This window comes from Cavia porcellus, unplaced genomic scaffold (genome assembly GCF_034190915.1).
Source record: "Cavia porcellus strain 051 isolate PalLab524CR breed Dunkin Hartley unplaced genomic scaffold, mCavPor4.1 scaffold_23, whole genome shotgun sequence".
Classification (NCBI taxonomy): domain Eukaryota; kingdom Metazoa; phylum Chordata; class Mammalia; order Rodentia; family Caviidae; genus Cavia; species Cavia porcellus.
In genome coordinates this window covers 58478515-58501816 of record NW_026947506.1, presented here as the reverse complement: position 1 = coordinate 58501816, position 23302 = coordinate 58478515, and positions in this window count along the sequence as shown.

Sequence of the window (23302 nt, the reverse complement as noted above, 5' to 3'; positions counted from 1 at the left end):
ATCAGCATGATCCTGAAAGGGCAGCATTTTGAATCAGTTCAGAATATGACAGCACAACTATAGAACTCAGGGACGAGGACTTCCAGAACTGCTTCAGAAAGTGGCAGGAAGGGTGGGACAATTGTATTGAAGTGAGGGGAAGTGTTCTGAGAGAGATTCACAGCTGTGTGGTTTTTTTATCTTTGGTTTTGAAACAGGGTTTCACTATGCAGCTCCGGCTGGCCTTGAACTCACTTTGTAGCCCAGGATGGCCTTGAACTTACAGTATCCTCTGCCTCACCCTCCTGAGGACTGGGATTGCAAGCATGCACCACCACACCCAGCTTTATTTTTTAATTTAAATATTCATCGTATTTTTCAATCACACCGCCGATGCCAGAGGCTGCTGCCAGTGTAACGTGGCACAGTGTTTCACAGTAAAGTTCTTATTTAATTGTGTTTTGTTAACTTGTTCTCAGAGTTTCACTATGTAGTTCGGGCTGGTCTTAAACTCACTGTGCAGTTCAGGCTCCCCTCAAATTCATTGTGATCCTCCTGCCTTGAGATCCTGCAAGGGTAACCAGCATGTGCCTGGTGGCTCAGCTAAAATTTGTTTTACAATAAAATGCTTACTGAAATGATGCTAAAAGTATAGTGAGCACAAAAACCATAAACCATAGTCTATTATCATGATCAAGTATCGTATACCACGCGTAACTGGATGTGCTATATTTTTGTACAAGTGACAGCATTGTAGATTTGTTTACACCAGTATCTCCACAGACACATGAGTAATGTGCTGCACTGTGATGTTTCTATGGCTACAACCTGACTAAGCAAAAAGGATGCTTCAGCTCTGCTACGATCTTATGGGACTACTGTTGACATACATAAGGTCTATCATTGACCGAAAGGCCGTGGTGTAGCATATGCTATACTAACAGTAAGGGAATATCCCTTTTTGTTTAATCAACAAATATGCATAGAATAGCTCCCATTGAAATCTTTGGGTTAAAAAAAAAAAGGCATGCTTGCCAATGGTGAAATTATATACTATCGAGTGGTCATTTTTGTATACAAATACATAACGGAAAATATTCCATGAAGCATAGACATCATGCATGACTTGTAGGAGAGGATAGGTCAAAAGGGGTAATGGGAGGATGATTAAAAGATGTTCTGTTCAAGTACAAATCAGCCAAAATGAAGATCATTAATCTCTATAATCAATGTGCAGTCATAAAAATGTGGGCCAAAATAATTTAAAAATTACTTTATGAAAAAGAAAGCTCATGTTCAAGTGGACAAAAATTATGCCAGGGGTTGACCAATGATTATGTTAGTAAGATACAGAAAATAACAACTGAGCTGGTATTTCTCTTTAAAATGAAATAACCATAAAATAGAAACAGTGCGGAAACGTTCAACCCTCGCTTACAGCTATAATTGCCTATGCCTATAATTCCAGACTTTGGAGTATAATTCAGGCAGGAGGATCAAAAGTTCAAGGCCACCCTGGGCCACATAGGGAGACAAGGCCAATCTGAGCCGTATAGTGAGACCCTGTCTCACAAAGAAAAGAGGAAAACACGGAAATTTTCAGTCTTTTCCTAGCTCCCTCTAACCTCTCAACATGGCTCCTCAAGCCAATGTCTGCTATCAGCCTTTTGCAGATTGTATTTTCTGAAAATTGCCTCAATAATACCTTTTGTCCTACATGTGCTTCTTACGAGGGGATTTTAGAACTCCCCCTGTTGGAGGTGGGAGTTGTGAACTCGGCTGCTGAATCTGGGAGTGCTTGTGATAGTGGAAGAGATGCTATTTGATTTCTAAACCTAACATCTGGCTCTCTTGGGATCCTCCATTTCCTCATATGAAAAGTAGGGATCCTTGGTAGGCACTGTGGCACACATGAGTGATCCCAGCCTCAGGAAGCTGAGCCAGGAGGATTGCCACAAGTCCAAGATCAGCCTGAGCTACATGGGGAGTTCAAGGCCAGCCTAAACTACACAGCAATATGGCAAGGCTGTCTCAAAACAACAACAACAACAACAAAAAAAAAAAAAAAATGGAGGGGCTGGGGGTTTAGCTCAGTGGCATAAGCATCTGCCTGACAAGCTTGAGGTTGTGAGTTTGATCCCCAGTACCACAAAAAAAAAAAAAAAAAAAAAAGAGAGAGAGAGATAATAACAGCACCTGTCTCTTGTAGTATGGTGTCATATTAACTGTTATGCGTGTGCCCAGAATACATCCCAAAAAAGTGAGGTCCTGATGTTGTGAAGCTTACTGATGATTATCAATATTTATTATTACCAGTATTTCTCAAAATGTGTGTATATGTTTCACAGCATGTACCTGTCATAATCCTAGGAGGCATTTATTCACAGAGAAGGAAATCAGTTCAAAGGTCATTTGCCTGGTGCAAGATCACACAGCCTTGTGGAGGGAGAGCTGGAAGTGCATGAACAGATATTTTAACCCAGGACTGTGCCTCCACTCACTTCCTTTTACTATAGCAACCCCGCACCCAGTGGCTTTGCAACACACAATGATGCAGGCGCTTTCACTGAATATTGTCATGATGCCATAAATTAGTCATCCACTCATGGAACCCCTACAGCCCAGCCCATTTCCAACATCACCAACAACAGCCCGTTCATCCGTCTTGTGGGCTGACCCCTATCTCTAGGTAACACCATCCATTGGTCTCACTTTACCCTCAAAGGCCACCAAGAGCAAATCTGCTCTGTCTTTCACATAACGGCTCTTGAATTTTTAAAGACACCGGCATGTAATCCCCGCCACCAAGCTCTCTTCTCTAGACCCAGCACACCCGGGTTCTTTAGCCATTCCTCTCCCAGCGCCTGATTATGAATCTCCTTCCCATCCAGGCCTCCTTCCTGCCTCGGGGCTTGACAAGAGGCATAGACTATTGATGGCTGCAGAAGCTTTTCATCCTGCCCCCGGAGGCTTGTAATACATTTATGCTTTCTCAGGATGACACATACTCCAGGAGTACTAAGAATTGCTGTCAATCTCTCTGGCATCGTGAAGGACTCTGGCATTTCACCATATCATTTTTTTTTTCTCCCAAGGGGCTGTCTGCTTGAGAAAACTGTCATATTCTCCAGCCAAGGGGAGCCACAGTGTTCCGAGGCAGATAAGCATAACTCTGCCGTGTGGCTCCTTCCAAACACTTTTCTGATGCCTCAGCTAAATGGGGAAAGGAGCTAAATAAACTGTAGTCAGAGATGCTGGCTGCGCCCCAGCGCCCCAGGCCTCGCTAGCCTTAGAGAAGAGGAGTATTTTTGTCAAGACAGGATAGGTCATGCTATGGGATCAGAACCATAAACCATAAACCCCAGGAGCTTAACAATAAAAATGCACGCCCTATTCCTGTGAAATTCACTTGGATCTGGCAGCTCCATAGAGCAGGTCAGTTTCCAGGGCTGACTCAAAGCTCTACATCCAGAAGACATGGCTCCTGGGTCACCTGTGTCCTGGGCAAGGACACAGCCAGCTCTTCATGGTGGCAACCTTGAACTGACCTTGAACCAACATAAACCACTTTTGCTTGATAGTCTCTTGGTCTGAACTGGTCACATGGCCCCACTAGTCACACAGCTGGACAGATTGGTGAATGCATGGATATTGAGGGAGTGGGGCTTTGCTACAGGAGGGAATTAACGTCAGTGACCTTTGGCAATGACACAGAATCCCCTCCTGACAATCCTCAGGCTCCAAGGTAGCTTTGATGTTTGGTCTACTGTCACCAGTGTCCCCCGCCGAGCTCCTGGATGGTGCTTGGAATCAGCAGCTTCAAGTCACTCCCCGCCTTTTCCCTCCCTCCTTCCCTCTCTGTGCTGCCAGCGACTTCAGGAGCCCCTTTTGTTTTCTGAACAAATTGTCGTAATGTTCTAAATTAGTCTCTACTTCTTACTCTGCTACCATGCTGTCTGTAAACGTTTTTAAAACTCTAACCTGATGTTTGCCTACTAGGCATGAGACCCTGGGCTTCATCTCCAGCCCTACAAAATTCTTTATGCTGTATATTTTATTTGTACATAAATATGTAGAGCAATGATAGGAGTATATTTTGTATGGATATACAAAATTTGAATATACCTCTCCTCTGTTTGGAATTCTACCACAGCCACAGTATCCACAGATTAAACCCAATATACTTAGAACTGCCTGAAAAAAGTCTTTTTTTCTTATCTAATCCCAAAGACCCTTCCAGCCTCCACCCCAAATGCACTGTACTCAAGCCACCCCAAACTGACACATGCTCCCCCAAATGCTCTGCCCACACTACCAAGCATTCTCCTTCCAGCCCACGACAGCTGCAGGGGCTCTAGTAACCCTCCAACGCCCATTTTAAGTGCTCAACTTTCGTGACAACTTTTCTCCCCAATGAAGCTGGCTGCCACAGGCATGTATGTGTGCCATCTCTTCCACTTCCACAATGGCTGTCTCACAGCAGTGGTCAAGCACTCGTTCATTTCTGCATCCCCAGGACATGGACTAATTTCCGGTCCATGGAATGTGCTATGGTTTAGATAAGGCTTGAATATGCTCCCCAGGAGGTCATGCTTGGCCCCCAGTGTGCAATGCAAGGAAGTAGAATCTTTAAGAGGTGGGATCTGGTGGGAGAGAATTAGGTCACTGAGGGTATGGACCTTGGAAGGAGTTTGTGTAGGTTTACAAGGGGAGGAGGTTCTTGTGAGAGTGGGTTGTGGTGGTGAGGTCATTCCACATGTTTGGCCTCTTTTACACATAGCCTTTGCCATTTCTGCTTCCCTACCAAGTTGCAATACAGCCAGGGGCCCCAGATGAGATCCCCCAATTGTGGACTTTCAGCCTCCAAAACTGTGAACTCTTTTTTCTAGCTTCAAGTATGTCACTACAACAACAACAAAAATGTACTAATACAATGTGTATCAATCAGAGTGCTGAATAAATCCTTGCTACCAATTGCCCCATCCTACCTGATGCTGCTGAGAAAGAGCCCATTCTCTCTTTCACTGCTGTTTTTATTCCAAAATAGAGAAACAGGAAGTCCAGAGAAGAATAATAATAGGATTCACAGCTTGAGATAGGAGGGTTGAAATGAAAACATTAAATTCCCTGGAATTTTCTCAGCATCCTGAAGCCTAGCAGCGCCAAGGGCACCACTTTGACTTTTTGGATCATTCTAAAGTAGTCTCTCTACCTAATTCAAAAAATCTTATGAGGATGGACTGAAAATAAAGCAGTGTTTGATTAGCCCAGTATTGAGCTATTTCAATGCATTCTCCCTCCTGAGCAGAGAGATTGTATATGCCCTGAAATAAAAGAAAAATTTGTATGAAAGCTTTGGCTATTCAGAGGGGAAAAGAAGGAAAAAGAGTAAAAATCTCTCCAAAAAGCCTTCAGCACTGTAACTAAATGTTAATGTTTAAAGATATCCCAGTATTTCAGGAAGCCGTTGGTAGTGCCACACTAAAGCTCATTCTAGTTTTAAAGAGAAATATTTGACTTGGAGGAATGGACCCCATGCTGGCTCCAAGATAAACTTTCCTAGCTCTCTCAGGCCAATTTTAATGCTAAGAGCAGCTCCATCTGAGTGAAAGTTCATTTTTGAGAGCCAAGCTGTGAATTACGCTACAGGCTGAGCCGAACAGTTGGTCTTTTGCTGATGAAGGAAGAAGCCTGAATATGATACAGAAGCGGAGGGGAAGCCAGGGCCATTGGAGGGGAATTATCACAGAAGGTTAGACTAATTAAATCGGGAGAAGTCACCAGCCAGCAGAAGCTCCCACACGCACCATCTTCAAGTGCCCTGACACATGCAGGGGTTGATAAGAAGAAGAAGGTTGAATTGCTGCTTTCATCTGCCTGGAAGGACAGCAGTCAACCAAATAAAACTTTTAACTATTGGTTTAAACCCAGGTGGAGAGGGAAGCATCGAAACTCCTGCCAATGCCCAATTATGCGGTTGAATCAGAGGCCGGGAAAGCGAGGTGGAGTGAAATCCAGTTGTCTCTCTGGTGAGCCATTCAAGGGCCTGGTTGTTGCTTACCTGCCATGTGCCAGGCAGAGTGGGGTGCCTGGGATAAAACAAAGAAGAAGTGCTCCCTGCTTCAAGAGTTCATAATTGATAAATAGATGTACTGGAGATTGGATCCAGGGCCTTTGCCCTGAGCTACAGCCCAACTTTTTTTCTTTCTTTATTTTCTTAATTTTGTGATAGGGTCTCACTAAGTTACTAAGCTGCTAAGGCTGGGCTCAAACTTGGAATCTTCCTGCTTCAGCTTCCCAGGGTGCTGGGATTCCAGACATGCTACACGACAACCAGCCCTGATCAGCATTTATGTGACAATATTATATGATATGATCTACGTTCTGACAGATTGTTTAAAGACTACACAGACCGTTAAGGGAGAGCAAGCAGTGTTTCTGTGTAAATGGTAGGAGGATGGCTCACCACGTGAGGAGATCACACAGGAGAGGAAGAGTTCTCCAGTTGGTACAGGGAAAAAGACAAGCAGGGCCAAAGCCACTGCACAGGCAAAGGTCAGAAGGCACGAAAGCATGACATTCTGAGTGGCTCAGATGTCTGCAGAGAGTGGGACAGAGAATCCATGCTGAGGACTGCCACAGGTCAAGTTGAAAAGCCGGGCAGTTTACCCTTGACCTGGAAGGAACATTAAAAACCATGAGGAAGCATTTACTATTCACCTTTATGCCAGTGGGAAGCCATTAAAGCTTTCCAAAGGTGACGAGATCCAAGCGTACAGTGCTTATGGAAGAACACTTGGCTGCAGATGGACGATGGAGAAGGCAGGTGCAGCAGGGCCTCTCTCCAAGGGTGTTAACAGAGAATGCCAGCAGTGGGTCCCAGCCACTTTCTCCCAGTTCCCATTTCCAGGGGATCTCACAGTGGGAATTCCACTGAGCAAATGGTTCCTGAGAACTCACCATGTGCAGTCAGCACCACACTCTGCCACGCCCATTTCTTTCTGGTTTCAGTGACTCCCCAGCAGTAGCTTGGAACTGACCCTGGTGGGAAGTTTTGTCCCAGAGAAATCTGCAAATGCTACAGACCTTTTCCAGGGAGCTGTCATTAGTAAGCCTCTTACTGGCACACAGACCCTGGCTCAGCCCTCTGTGAGAGCCATGGTAACCTGAAGAAAACACATGTGAGATGATACCAGGACCTTTGTTCAGTTTAGGACTGGACACCCACTGAAGCTGGAGTACTGGAGACAGAGAGGAAAGAAAAGACCTTGGGGGGGGGTGACAGACCAGGAGGTCCTCACCCCAGTTTCAATCACTTTCATCAAAACAGAGTGCAATCAGTTAGGTCCCATCTGGCATTATGTATTATGACAATGATCTCCAACTATGGCTTTCAGAGGAAACAAATGACATGCAAACAAAGCATCCTGCAAAGAACACCAGAGTTTTAGACTTAGAGAGAGTGAATCCAACTCAAATCCCTTGCTTCACTTACCTATAAATCAGAGTACCAGTTTCAAGTTGATTTAGCAAAAGCATCAAAATTATTAAGAGCAAGCTGAGCCCAGTGATACATATAATCCCAGCTATGCAGGAGGCTGAGGCAGGAGAATTGCAAGTTTGGTGCCAGCCTGGGAAATTTAGCAAGACTTTGCCTCAGAATAAAATTAAAAGGAATAGATACGATGTCAGCGAGGGAGCTACATCCCCAGCCCTTTTTATTTTAAGACAAGGTATCTTAAATTTACCCATGTTGGGATCAAACTTAGGATCCTCCTGTCTCAGCCTCTGTTTCCTCTGAGAGCTAACTCCTGCTTTTACATTTATTAATAAATATACCACCTTCACAGCTTGCTCTTATCTTAGTTCCGTGGGGAATATGTTTTGTGTAGCATTGTCCAGGCCTGCCGCTATCTTCCTGTCTTCAGTACTCCTGGTAATGCTGGGCATCCAGGAAAGGCATGCTGGATACTCAGAATGTTAACTGCATGGAAACTTAATCAATCACAGATAAGAGCATCTCATCAGAAAATACTCATGCAGACTGTCTTCCAAGGCTACTTGAGGAGTCTGGGTCATTGGTCTTGGGCTGAATACCAAGAACTTGGGAGCAGACTGGAAATGACTGCTGAGAGCAGCACCTGGAGTCAGAAAACCCTGAAGGTCACCACTCAAGGACAATGCAGAATGGAGAACAGAAAGCACATGGTCCGAAGGTCATTCAGCCCCACGGGCCCGTGAGCAGAGGATGGAGGAAGGAGCTAGACTGGAGGATGAGGAAAGAGCAAAGGGTCTAGAATGAAGAGTGTCCCTGAGCCACCAAAATTCCCATTAAACACCTAGAAGTTTGTTTGTTTGTTCGTTTGTTTTTGAGATGGGGTCTTACTATGTAACCCAGTCCGACCTCAGCGCTGAGGACAGGACCCTCCTATGTAAGCCTCCTGAGTGCTCAGATTGCAGGCCCTTAATTTGGATCTCATGGCCCAAGACATTTTCCTAAAAAGATTTTATGAGCTTACATAGAATTTTCAACTATTTCCTTTGCCAAAACAAGAACAATTACAAACATGCTAGCATAGTTTTCTAACAGGATGAATCTTAGAACCACAAAATATAGAGAGACAAAAAATAAATTCTTAGAGCAAAAGACATTCAGTTAACTTGACTCTGTGCAAGAAATGCACAACATGAACAACAGTAGCCACTGCTTTACCCACTACCCCCACTGACTGCAGGACCGGAATGCTGGGAGGAGGCACCAAGCCAGGTCGGACACATGTGCAACCCAGTTCCCAGGAGCAACATTCTCTCTGGTCATTGCTGGCAGCATTCGGGAGGAAGACCATGGCCCATCCTTCTAGAATCCCTGAGGCCTCTGCCAAGTATAGCACCTTCAGCCTGGTCCCACGGAGGCCATGTCATCTGCATGGGAAGGAAAAAGCCTGGTTCTTTGTGCTAAGACCCTCCTTCCTAATCCTCTGTCCCTCATGTGTTAGAACCATTAATGGACAGACAGTCATTGGCTCACCCTGTGTGGATGGACACAGTAAGCTCAAAAAACATGACCTTGAGGCTACAAAAGTCTCCCAAGGCTGCAGGACTGTGCTGCGCTGGTGCTGGTGTGAGTCCAAACCTGAGTGGATGCTGGGCTCTCCCACGTCACAGAGAGAAGGTGAAAAGGGCACCACAGCACATGAACGTGCCAACACGGCGCAGGTCTGCAGCCCTCGGTGAATGTGAGACTCTGAGTGTCACTTCCGAAGGAGCCCCCGGAAGTACCTCAGCTTCATCTCACTCATCTACATCAGCGGAGCAGGAGCCGCTGTCTGGGTGCTGGTGAGGAATGAGGCTGGGCCCGGACTCCAAGAGAGCAAAATGTTGGGATGGAATTTGCCACAGACTCTGGAAGAAGAAAGATGGTGCTCAGAGGGACTCATGCAAACCCCCTTGCTATAAGCAAGGAAACTGAGGCAACAAAGTGACTCCCCCAGGACCTCCTCCTGTGCACACCTCTCTTCACCCATAGGACTTTCTAGGCCTGTGGTGCTCATGTACGGACCCCTCATTTCTCCTCTTCACCTTCTCATCAGAGTCACCACAGTGCTGCCCCTGTCCATCCCGCCATTTGTCCAGATGGGCCTTGCTCTTTGGGTCCTTGGCTTCCTATCACATCCTGACGCACCCTGCCAGCATCCTCCTCCCCATCCTCCCCTTCCAGGCTGCCTTTCTCCTCCTGGAAATGCCTGAAAATTCAAAGCCTGGGGTGTTTTACCTGCTTGTGGGGCTGCCCATGGAGTTCTGCTTCTGGGAACTTCCACCCATCCCACTCCAGCCTGGGTAATTGTGGCAGGTTTTTTAGGTGACCAGGCCTCTGTGCCTTTACCCTAGATGGGTACATCCTAATTTTACCACTATCTCTTCAGTTTTAGGGTACTTATCCCTCTCATTTAGTATTTAAGTTATAGCTATGAGTTCGGTATTTCTTATCCAAAATACCAGAGACTGGAACTGTCTCAGATTTGGGATTTTTTGTTCAGGTTTTGCAATATTTTCATATGCATAAGAAGATGTCATAGGGATACAATCCACATCTAAAAATGAATTGCACTTTTAAATTCATTGTGCTTCATATACACCTTATATATGGCTTGAAGACAGATGTCATGTGATATTTTTAATAATTTTGTACATGAAACAAAGTTTCACAGTGTGGAATTTTCCATTCCTGGCATCACATCAGCACTCAAAAAGTTTCGGATTTTCTAATACTTGAGGTTTCAGATTTTTGGATGGGGATGCTCGACCTATACTACTATGTTTACCAGCAATCAAGTTCTTTAGAGAAGCCTGCAGAATAGAGAACACAAAATTAATATGCATGAAGTAAAAAAAATGAGAAACACACTCTAGTCTCCTGTGACTTTTTCATTTTGGAGGCTTCAAGTCCAAAATGTAGCTGGCAGGGTCATTAGAGTTTGAAACAGAATTTTTTAAACAACAAATAAGTGTATATTATGGCCTTCCTGCTCTGACACACAAACCCCACCCACTTCACTGTTGAGGTCTCTGCTCTGTCTTTCCAGGGCTTCTCCACAATTCCCCCATCCTGTCCTTCCTGCCTCTTGTTTTGTGCTGTGTTTTTTGCAGTTTATGGATCAAGTGATATTTTTCACCGACTCCAAAGGTAAAACAGCAGAAAGACGAGACTCTCTGGGGAAATCAGAGCGGCCTGTTTGCAAGGTCTGTTGTTACTTTGAACAGGGGCCGACCCGTCCTCCCTGCACACCCAGATCCCTTGAGTTCACTGGACCCCCATTGGCCTCCTACCCAGGCTTCCCCTCTGCTGTCCTTCTTCCAGCCCAGACCTGCTGGGCTGCAGCCTGCTATTGACGCTGCTGTAATCTCACCCCTCCTCTCCTGCAACCCGGAAGCCCAAATCCCTCCTGTTGGCTGCAAGCCATGGATGACTATGTGCCCACCACTTCCTCTGAGTCCTGTCACTTCAGTTTTAGTGGGATCCTGGGGACACACCACACTCCGTCCAGCTGTTACACCCACAAGACTTTCCTGGCCTGGGGTGCTCACCTGCACCCCTCTTTCCTCCTATTCTCCTGCCCTGGTATTCACTCCACCTCCAACTTCTCTGGATTCCACTGTCTGCTCTCTCCTCTCAAGCAGCAAAATCCAGATTCACGGTAAATCTTCTCTCTCCTTGCACATCCCATTAATCACCCGTCTGGGCTTGGACCCCATAAGTAGACCTCTATTCCCTCGTTCCCATCTCCCTCCTGCTCCCCCTACCACAGCCTTCCTGTCAGCTCTCCTATTGTATCAGACACTTTTCTGTCCTTGAAACAAAAGACCTGAGAACCACAACTGAAAGCTGGAGAGGTTCATTTTGGATCAAAGTTTCAGAGGATTTAGTCTATGGTTCATGGATCCCAAGTCAAAAAAGCACGGCAGAAGGATACAGCAGGAGACAATTGTTCACCCCATGGCAGCCAGGAAGCAGAGAGAAGAGGGAGAGCCAGGAACAAGAACGTACCCTTCCAAATCACACCCGGTGACCACCTCTTTCACCACCCTTGCCGCACCAAACACATGAGACTTTCAGGGGACATTTAAAATCTAAACGGTAATACTTACCCAGCTTAAGGGTTCCTTTGAAAGCTTTTTTATGGGTCTCTGTTGCCTCACCAATAAACCTGGTTGAGAAGGCACGGGACAGCCACCCAAAACGCAGACCCCTCCTGGGGTCAACCTTTCTTAAGCCTTTTAACAACAGCATTTGCATGACAGTCCATGCTCTTGGAGGAAAAATCAAAAGCTATTTAGGGCCAGAGTAAAGCTCAGGGGCACAGTACCTGCATTGCAAGGGTGAGTTCAATTCTTGGCACAAAAAAAAAAAGGCTAATTGGCCCCAGGCCCCAACTACCTTTCCTACCCCATTTCCTCCCACTTCCGAGGCTCTGCCACCAGTTCAGCTGCCACAAACCACTGCCACTTTACCCCAGGAACATCTCTCTCTCAGCTCGGAGCAGGCTGACATTCCTCCAACAGCACCAGAAGGACATGGTTGGTAAACAGCCACCACACTGCCAAGTCTCTGAGTGCCTCTATGGCCCCAGGCCCCACACCATCTCCAGCAATTAAGAGGTGACTGTCCTGCCCAGCCACAATGTGAAATACCTCAACTCCACCGCGTCTGAGCTCTGCCCCCGCCCTCTGCTTCACAGGCCTCCCCTGAACCACCAATGTCTCCTGATACTTCTCTGTGAGGTCTCCATCCCTGTGGCAAGGCAGGGCCTCCTCAGTCTCCCTTGAGCACTTCCCATGTTGTCACAGACTTTGCTTTACACTTTGACTCCCTGACTTTTGCTTCCTGTGATTTCTTACCTCTGCCCTGCTCACCCAAGAGCAAGAGCAGCTTGGGAGCAGGAGCAGCAGCCCATTCACATAAGGGATGCCCCATACAGAAAGGCTTGCTGAACTTGACCTCTTTAGAACTCTAGGAAAGTCCTCCCTCCTCCTTCAACGCCTCTCCTCCCCACAGCCTCACCCTTTCTCAGGGGTACCTCCAAGTATTGCTAGTCACATAATAGGTGCTCCAAGGGTGCCTCTCCTAGGGCCAATATAGCACCTCCTGCCCTCCAAAATGAGGACATAACAGGCTCTCTGAGCTAAAATAAAGGGATCCAGCTGAGGCCAAGTAATTCAGGAAACAGCTGCCAAAAGCAGCTAAGAACACTCATTCCAGAAGCTGGCAGAACAGGGGAGCCAAGAGCTGCTGCTCCAGCCCCAGCCTCGAGAAGGAAAATCCTTTCACCACCCCTCCTCCAGCACCAGGGCCCCGAAATCCCAAATAAGAAGGCCCAAAGCCCAGGCTCAGGAGAGATAAAAGAGGGGATCAAACCACGCTCTGGTTTGCAGCTGCGTGGTGCCATGTGTTTTTTTTTTAAAGAAGAAAGAAAACAGAATCAAAAGAACAACGTCTCTTCGCTTTGAGAAACAAGCACAAGCACAATCACCCAGGCTGTCCTGTGGATTTCCTCTAATAGGCCTCAGAAGTCAAGGACTGCGTGGGGGCTCCTCTGCCTCCACCTGAGGCCAGGAGCTCCAGGGCTTCCCTGTATGTGGTACAGAGGGAGGAAAGAAGGAAGGAAGGAGGGGGGAGGAAGAGGGAGGGCAGGGGATCAGCAGCTACTACAGCCCAGCCTTCTGCCAAATGCTTTGCCCTGTCCACTCCCTGAACCATGTAAACAGCCCCTGAGCTTGGCGTTATTCCTGCTTTAACGCAGAGCGGGGAGCAGCAGCTGGGGAAGTCCTTTGATTTGCCCAAGGGCAGCAGGCTAGCAAGCAGCAGAACAAACTGTAAGCCAGAATGTCTGCTTAGGATTCCGATTCGCTCCCGAGGGCACGCCCCCCCTCTCCCTCTTTCACGGAGGTCCCCAAACCTCCAGCAGAACCAAGCTCTGCTTGACATCCTGCCACTCTCCCAGCTTTCTGCTCAGCGAAGCAGGTCTGTGCCCATGTGGCTTCTCCTCGTGGGGGAATTTCCTCAGCACCACATGCACACAAGTGCTTTGCACAAGGTCAGAGCTAAAGATGAGCTGTGGAGAGGGATTACAGACCACACTGTCTGCCTGTGCCCAAGTCAAGCAGGGCATGGAATCGCCCCTTGTTAGACATCAGCGTGGAATGTTACCTTCCCAGGGCTTCCTTGGCTCCTTAGTGTTGTCCACTCATCCCCCAACACCTTCTTTCTATCTGGATACATCTTTGCCCCCTGGTAGGGGAGACTAAACCAGGGCTTTCACACTGAGCTACATCACAGCCTTTCTTATTTTGAGTCAAGAGTCTCACTAAAGTGCTAAATTGCCCAAGAATGCCTCGAACTTACAATCCTTCTGTCTCAGCCTCCCAGAGTGTGAGAATCCCAGGGTGCACTACCACATCAGGCTTGACACATTTATTTTCTCCTTAGACCTTATTGTAGCTCTCAGGTAGGCATTTCCTTGTTTAATATCAAACACACACACACACACACACACACACACACACAAACACACACAGACAGTCCAGCTACTACCAAGGTAAAGAAGACTGTCCAGGAGTTTGGTGAATCCACCCAGAGTACTGTGTTGGCTTATTCCACAGGTCAAGAAGCCATTCCCCTACCATGAGTGTAACTGTTTAACCCCACCTACACATAGATTTTGAAGTTCTAGCTGCAAAGAAAACCTTAAGCATGTTTAGAAATAGTATATTGTCTGAATGATGTGGATGGGTGGCAGTTTCTGCGTGACAGTGTCTTTTTGGTGGAGGTGAGTGACTGAGGTACCTGATCAAAAGATGCCACGTGATACCGGACTGCGAGTTGCTGGTATAAACAAGCTTTAAGGTCCCAGGGCCAGTGTTTCTGGATGAGTATGGATGGCGGCATAGGGGAGACCCCTCTACTTGGTACATCTAGCTGCTGCTCAGTTTATCTGCCTTGGGATGTTCTTAAAGCTTTCTGTCTTATGTGAAGCTAATCTCCTGCTGGATACAGAGTACCTGCCTCTAAATGATTCCTCCAGCCTAAAGCAGCAGCCAAGGCTCCATAGAGCCACCACAAAACAGGGCAGGGAAACCATTCTAACAGCTGCTCCACAAGAAAGCTTGAGCTCTGGTTGTCCACAATTTTTATCAGACAAAAGAAGGCCCCACGCCCAGTTTCCAAGTCCTAGCTGTGACCAGTCATAGATATTTGGCCTTAGGTTAGGAGCGGTGTTTGAAAGTATAGTTCCTGAGGAAGTTGTGTAAAATGCAGGTTCCAGAGTCCTGAACTCCTGATTCTGATACTTTTATAACCTTGAATTCTTCCTTTCTTTACTAGATCCCTAGAGAAAGAGAAACCTGACCAGGCACTGCTTTCTTGGCAAGAAAGACCACCTAAAAGCAATCAATTCTTATTTCTGTGGACAAAGAATTGGCCCTGGTGACTTAGAGCTTGCTTATACAAATAACGTCCAGCCCAATGACATTTGAAAAGCCCTGGGAGGATATTTTTAGAGGGCTCAGATAGCTCAGTCACTCACCTCTGCTAGGAGACCATCGTCTTGCAGGACCCACCCACAATCATTGTCTTAGTTACTTTTCTCATCAGTATGACATAATGCCTGACACCCCAAACATTAAGATGGAGAAGTTTATTTTAGCTCACAATCTGTAAAGCTTTCAGCTGGCTTCAAGGTAGGACAGCATGGCAGAGGGGTATTGCAGGGGAGAAGAGCTCACACATAGGAAAGACATAGGAAGCAGACAGAGGATGAGCGGAAGAGCTGGGGAGTGACAGTTGCCTTTTTAGGCCACATACCCAGTGACCCAGATCCTTCAATCTGGCTCTACCTTTTGGAATCCCATTTAGCTGTAAATTATCAATAGGTTCTAAACTACCAGTGGGCTAATCCATTGATGAGTACCACATCTCCATGATCCAATCACCTTCCCAAAGCCCCACTCATGGGAGCATGAAGTTTTGGGAGGACACCTAGACATAAACCACAACAGTCATCCCGGCAACACACTGCTTCTGAGCATGCTCAATGCTTCCCTCTCCAGAAGAGCTCCCAAACCCACATGTGGATGGGGTTAAACAGCTATCTCCAGTGGAGAAATCAGATCAAGACGGTAGCTATTAGTCCTGTCACTTATCCTGAGGGCTGGATAGGATCAATGCTTCAGAATAGTATTTGCAAAGACCTCCTCCAGCCTCTGTTCCCTTTTGAAAGCCAAAAACCTTGGTTTAGATGGAAACAATCCCCAAGATAAGGTATCCAGCTCTAAATGTAACCATATGCCTGCCTTCTGATTCTCCATCTCATCTAATTATTTCCCTTCTGGAGGGGAAGCAGCATTGTTCAACTTCAGTACAAAGTCACTCCTGGAACTGTTGTACATGAAGTACCATGGAAATTCACAATAGGTGCTGAAGAAACCAACAACCACAATCATCCCTACCAAAACTTACCAGGGTCCAAAGACTACCCTCTTGAGGCTTGCCAGAAATTAAACAGAGGTGATAAAATGTCAGAGCTCAACACCACAGCATGGAAATTGCCTCATGGATAAGTATAGTATGGATCCCAAACAATTAAGTTCAGAGGCGTCCCCTGGTGCTAGGTCTCTGCTATAGTTTGGCTCTGAAATGTCCCCCAAAGACTCACGTGTTGAAGTCTTGTCCCCCAGCTCATGGTAATATTAGTACCTCTAAGTAAGGCACAGTGAGAGGAAGTGAGGTTACTAGAGGCATATCCCTGAAGGGGATATTGGGACCCAAGCCCCTTCATTTCTCTCTCTTTGCTTCCTAGATCCAAAGAAATGAACAGGTCTTTTCAGCATATGTTCTTGACTGCTATTTTTGTGCTACCACAGACCCAAAGCAACAAGGTCAAATAGCCATGGACTGACACCTCTGAAACCTTGGACCAAAATAAGCTTTTCCTCCAAAAACATCAATTTTTATCAGGTATTTTGTCACAATGACATAAAGTTGAGTAAGAGTCTCCTGCCACCTCACGATCCTAAATGTATCCACCTTGTGCATGAGCCATAGTCTGAGGATGTAACAGAAACTCCCAGTTCTTACCAAGAATCTGACATCTTTCCTTTGCCCCTCGTTCTTTCACCCCCACAATTGCATTCAAACCCACTATTAATTGTGGGTATACTGTGTCCTTCCCACTGCAAAACAGAAAAGACCAGGAGAATGGTTCATAACAATGTTTCTTAAAAGTTAATCCAATCACAGCAACCCATTTTCCCTACAAAGTATGCAATATTTAGCAAACCATACCAACATAGCACTTAATGTTTTCATTGCCTAAGAGATCTGGGGTGTCCTGGAAATGATGCTATATTTCAAGCCTGCGCTTCTCTCTTTAAGTGCATGAGCTATTCGTCTGGCTTCTGTGATTGCCAGCCACAGCCTAACACGCACCTGGCATTTCTGCTCTTCTATGTTTTCACCTTTGCAGCCAAGAACTCTGGTCTTCCATCCCTGCATCCCATTAAAGAACACTTTCTTGAATGTAAATTGACAGCCCAATTCAGTCCAATCCACAGGTATTATATTTCCATTCAGTAAATTTATACCTCTCAGTCCACAATTAAGAAGGAAATATGGTTCCTGTACCTCTCGGTGTGTTCCTGCAGGAAGAAAAGTATTGATAGCTGGCTTAAAAATGAAAACTCCCAGCAAGCTAAAATTCAAACTTCAGATCACACATACACACAAAAAAGTTGCCCTTCTCTAAGGGATTTCCACGCTGATCATGAGAGCCATCTCTCTGCCCTTCATGTCAGAACCTCTCCAGAGAAAAACCAAAGATGGAAATAAGAAATTGGTATAATTTAGTTGCAAACATGGGCCTTAACTTCAAGACACTACCCAACTGAATATGCCACTAGCATCCATCTGCTCACCCGGAGGCTCTCTCCATCAATAGCTTCTTTGTCTGGGCTTTTGCAAACCCTACTGCCAAAGGTCATTACCATTGGCAGATGTGAACAATAGCAGCCCTGGCTGGTGTTTCTCTGCACCAACCAAGCTGCCAGTTCCTCGGGTTTAGGAGAAGTGACTGCGTGACATCTCCCTGGCCAGAAATCAGCCCAGCCTCCTCTTTCAGTCCTCCCCAACCCCCTGCTCCCTTGTCAGGGTCTTGTTCCAAGTGTTTTTGGTTACTGTGGCATGTTGCCTGTGAATGTTAAATATTCAGCAATCTTTGGGCTCCTGAGTGCTTTTGTGCAAAGAGGTTGGCTTTGAGAAAAGAACAAGCTGATCTGAACGAAAGGGAGCAACACAGCAAGCAAGCAGAGTCAACAGTTCAAAAGAAGTGAAAAAGAAAGAAGCCTGCCTATTCAGCAAGACGTGCGCTCTGCAAACCCAGCGCAGCCAGCAAAGAGCTAGGTGCGTCACTGTGAACGCTGGATGGTCACAGGCAGGACAGACCATGTGGGCTCTGGACCCAGTCTGCTAGGAAATCAATCCCACAGGGCCTTGGGCAAATGTGAACCTGTCAGGGACTCAGTGTCCTCTACAACAGAGGGATTTAGGCCAACATTACAGAACTGTTCATGAAGATTAAGTGAAATGAGGCGTGTGCTAGGCCAATGATTGTGAGCTCTGATGAGCCACCAAAGCACACTGCTGAAGGAGACCTTGAAAGTTATCAAATGTGGGGCTTCAGCTACAGATGCATATTTAAAATCTAGAATTTTTAAACAAAGGTTCATGGAGCTAAGTATGGTAGTGCACGCCTATAATCCCAGCATGCTGAAGGGCTGACAGTAGAATCACAAATTCAAGCCCAACCTGGGCAACTCAGCAACTTAATGAGATCCTGATTTTTACATACAATAGAGTATTACAGTGAATGAAGAAAGATAAACGAGCTATTTGTGGGAAAATGGATGTACCTTGCATTCATAATGTTAAGTGAAATAGTTTAGACACACAAATTTAAATATTGTATGGTGTCTACTACCTGAATTATAAATAGTGAAATAAGAGACAGATAATAGGGAATAGGAAAATAGATCTTCCTCGAATAGGAAAGGGACTGAGAGATTGGGGGAAGGAGAGGAAGGAAAGTGGACAAAAAGAGGAATTAAGATGAGTTATGTACATGGACCAACTCCACACAGGGATGTAAACATTATGTACTGCAAACATGAACTAAAAAAAGAGTGGAGCTGCAGTATTGCCCAGTGCAAAGGTCTTGGGTTCAGTCTCAAGTACCACAAAGAAAGCATGCAAGAGGGGAAAAGGCTGTATGTGCATGTTATATATGTGAATATATATGTGTGTGTGTGAATATATATATATGGCTGATATTCCTTGGCCACACAGTGGCTATCAAAATAATACAAATTTGCGCAAGCACCGTTTGTGACACTTTATGCACATTCCTCTCATCTTCAAAGCAGCCTTTATTAAGGATTGCATTTCACAGACAGGCGACCAGCCGCAGAAAGCCAGAAAGCATAACTTCCCTGTGACTAGCAGGGAACTACTACTAGGCAGTAGTAGTTCACAGCAGATCCCAGGGGCCAACTTCAGTGCTGCCCAAACCGCAGGCCGGCTCTGAGCACCACACTGCAGGGCCTTTCTGTCCCAGGGAGGAAAAGAGGCTGCGTGCAAAGCGCAAAGGAGAGGCATCCGCTTGTGGCCAGTCTGACCTCCCACTTCCGAGATACCCAAGATACAGAAAAGCTGAGAAGTTCAGAGAGAGGTGGATTTCTGCTTGTTTCGGCTGCCAGCAGCCTGGGACCAAGCTCCAGCAGAGCGGCGCAGATCGCCGTGCTCCCGCATGAGTCCCCTCCCAGTGTGGCAACCCAGAGGGCTCCCGGTTCCAGGCGTGATCTCACGCCAGGGCCCGGACACAGCAAACGCCCGTCTCAGCAGCGCAGGGCGCTCACAGGGCACAGCCACACGCGCCAGGCCTAATTAGCTTATTTTTACCTAAGCTGCTCCTCCCAGCAGTAGCCAATCCCTGCAGCCAAGAGGCTGAGAACCCGGCTGCCAGCATCTCCGCAGCAGCTTCTCCGAGTCTGTTCATAATTAATTTTATAGAGCCCTTGGCTCCCAGGCCTCATTCCGTGTGCCTGACTCAGGTGAGTTTGTGACAACGGCCATTGCCAAAGTTCAACCCAGGGGAAGACACTCTCACTCGTATGTGTGTGCATGCGAGTGTGCACATGTGCATGCACACGTGTGTGTGAGAGAGAGAGTGAGCAAGAGACCTCAACATACAAAGAAACTGACACATGAGGCTTTCCTGCTTTGGACCCTGGATGACCCGAAGTGACCCTTCCTTTATTCCGTGATGAATTCAACTCATTGAGTTAGTTTGTGCCCAGACAGTGAAGACAGAGATACAACTCCGAAGCATGATCTGTCTTCAAGGAGCTCCTCATTAGATGGTGAACTGACACGTGTAAATGACAGTGCAGGAGATTTGTGCCATGAGAGCCATTAGTGCAGCTGTTACTAGTGGGAGCCAGTCACTGGGTCACAGAGGCAGACTTCCTGGAAGCCATCAAAAGCTCAGAACCCAGCCCAGAGTCAGTACTGTCACTCAACAAATATTTGTATATTAAAGAGTGCCTCAAAGACCAAATTAAGAATTAGCCAGCAGAGGTGAACTGTATCTGTATCAGAATCCTTTGCCTACAGCAAGTGGCTGAAACAACAAGGATTTATCTTCACAGATAATAGATAAGCCCAGAGATAGATAATGGTGCTGGTCCAGCATCTCAGATATGCCAGGCACAGCACCTTCCTTATTCTCTTGATCTTTCCCTTGTGGTTACAAGGTAGTTCGTATAGCTCCAAACCTCCTTTCACCCCCAGAGCCAAACCTGGCGACCCTTAGCTGTGGAAGGAACCCAAAGAAGTAAGGATTTTGCTTGTAGGCTCCGTGTTGCAGGCAAGCAAGAGGAAGGAAGTTGGGGAGTTGGGCTTCGAGTCAAGCCAGTCAGCAGAGCCACCACAGTCCTCCCACACTTACTGGTTTTCAGTGCTTCCTTGTGTCACTCACTAACCATCTAAAGGGCTAACAGTGACCACAGGCTGTCTTGTGTTGGGTTCTAGGTGAGGCCTTGAGTCCCCGCTGTTTGGCAGCACAGACAGTGATGGGATGGGAAGAGAATGATTGGGGAGCATTTTCCAGAGGAATTTTCTATTCCTGTTTCTGTGGCTTTTCCCATCCATCCACCTCCTCCAATTGCTCAGGTTCCACCTAGTCTTTTTATTTTAACTTTTTAAAACCAGCAATTGTGATGAAATACACATGACGTTACGTGAAGGCTCTTCACTCTATTTGGGTTGATGATTCATTAGTATAAAGGATGTACACATGGCTGTACAGCTGATCTCCAGGATTTTTTCTTTTTTACATTAAAACTCTGTACCCATGAGCAACCCCTCCTTCTCAGCACCCCACCCAGACAGCTCCTGGCATCTGCCACCCTACTTCATCTTTCTATGAATTTGACTGCCCTAAATTTCTCACAGAAGTGGAATCATGCAGTATTTATCCTTTGGTCACCAGCTTCTTTTATTTAGTTCAATGTCAAGGTTCACCCATGTCATAATTTCTTTTTTTCTCTTTTCGTACCAAGGATGGAACTCATGACCTCATGCTTGCCAAGCAGGCGCTAATACCACTGAGCTAACCCATGGTCTCTCTTCTTTTTAAGGTTGAAAGATATTTCATTGTATGAATGTGCTCCTTATATTTATCCATTCATCTATTAATCAAGTCCTACTTTTTGTTTTGTTTTTGTTTATTTTTTGTTGTGGCACTGAGGATTGAACCAATGGCCTTCACACTGAGCTATATATCCAGCCCTTTTTCTTTTTTATTTTGCCACAGGCTCTTGATAAGTCTCTAAATTGTGAAGGCTAAGCTCCAATTTGCAGTCCTCCTGCATCAGCCTCCCAGAGTGTTAGGATTACAGGCATGCACCACCATGCCTAAATATCATTTAATGTTCAATCAAAAATGCCTTCCTCGTGATGACCAGAACAGTCTAGCACTCAGGAATGCTTCTCAGTAGGCTTACGGCCTCTGTGAGAAATACACAAACATCTATTTGCTGCAGATGTTGACTTTCTGTCAGTCAAAGCCAAAGCTCTTCTTTATTAGACCTCATTTGTCAGAGGGTCATACTGCCAGGAGCTGATAATCAGATTTTGGGGGCTGTCATAGCAAACTGCTGTACCCTAGATGTGGTGGGTGGCTGAAGCAAAAAGATGCTGGCTGGCATTCTGGAGGCTGAAGTCCAACTTGGAGGCGTGGGCAGGTCTGGTTTCTTCTGAGGCCTTTCTCCTCAGCTTGCAGTTGACTGTCCCTTCGTGATGTCCTCCTGTGCTCCTTCCTAGGTGGGTCAGCACTGTTGGCTTCTCTGTTCACATCTCTTCTTCTTACAGGAACACTGTCAGGCTGGAGAGCCATTACAGTGGCTCCATATTTAACTTTATCATCTCTTTGAAGGCTGTGTATCTCCAAATGCAGCCACATTCTCAGGTTAGGACTTCATATGAATTTCCAGGAGGGGGTACAATTCAATCCATAACACTATGTCACTGTGTGGTCACCCAGTCACTACAATGTTTCCATACCAATGAAGAAATTCAAGCTTAGCCAGTCCCCTGAGTGATCCTGATGCTAAATTTCTCCCCAATGTCCAAAACCCCATACTGTCCTGCAATCAAAAACTTAATGCTGAACTGGGCACAATGGTGCACACCTGTAATCTCAGCTACTTGAGACACTGAAACAAGAGAATTCCACATTCAAGACCAGCCTGAGCAACCAACAAGATCCTGTCTCAAAATAAAAAGGACTAGGGCTATAGCTCAGGGGCAGTCTTCAAGAAAGCACACAACATCCCCAGAAAAGTTAATTTTGGATTAGCTGCTCAGTATTTTTAATGACCTCCTTTGCTTCTATCAAAAAATTGTTGCAATAATTAATTGAGATAATACCTATAAAATATTTAAAATATTTAACTGGGACTAGTACATAATCAATTTTTGTTCTTATTACATTATATTATCATAGAACATTTAGAAAGAATACACTAGAAACCACTTAGAAAAAAACATAGTGTTTTCTGGACAAAGATTCTCTCCAAACACTGTTTAAATCATTTCTTAGGTCAATGTCCTAGGCCACTTGAGCAAATATGAGACATCTGTTTCCTTTGCAGGGAGTTTGCAGAAACTACTAGCTGGTGGGTTTTCTGACAGGTAGCGGAAAGATCTCAGGTGGGGGTCCATAGCCAGATTGGTCTCCTGACCCACAGGCTATGCTCCGGCATGAGGCCAACATGCTCCTTCAGATCTCACTGGCCCAGCATGACCTTTAAGCCAGACATGGCAGTGCACACCTGAAATCCCAGCACTGAGGAGAGTGAGGCAGGAGGATCACCTCAAATCTGAGGCTAGCCTGAACTGCAAAATGAGAACCTGTTTCAAAAAAAACAAAAGGAAAAGGAAAAAAATTAATATAAGAAGTGATTTAGGACTCACCTGTTTTGTTTCCACTTTGTAAACAGTGACAGTTAGTGGTTTGGGTGTTTGTGTTTTTATAAATAAGAATTTTTTCTGACCTTTCCCAGGCCATCCGCACACGTAGCTTAGTGAGCAGCATTTGGCAGCATCCATCAGCTGCATTCATCCCACTTACTTGTTTGCCTAAGTATGACAAAACCCTGGCGTGGCTCAAGGTTTGCTCTTGGCCAGCGACTTTGATGTCCTCCCCCACTCCCAGCT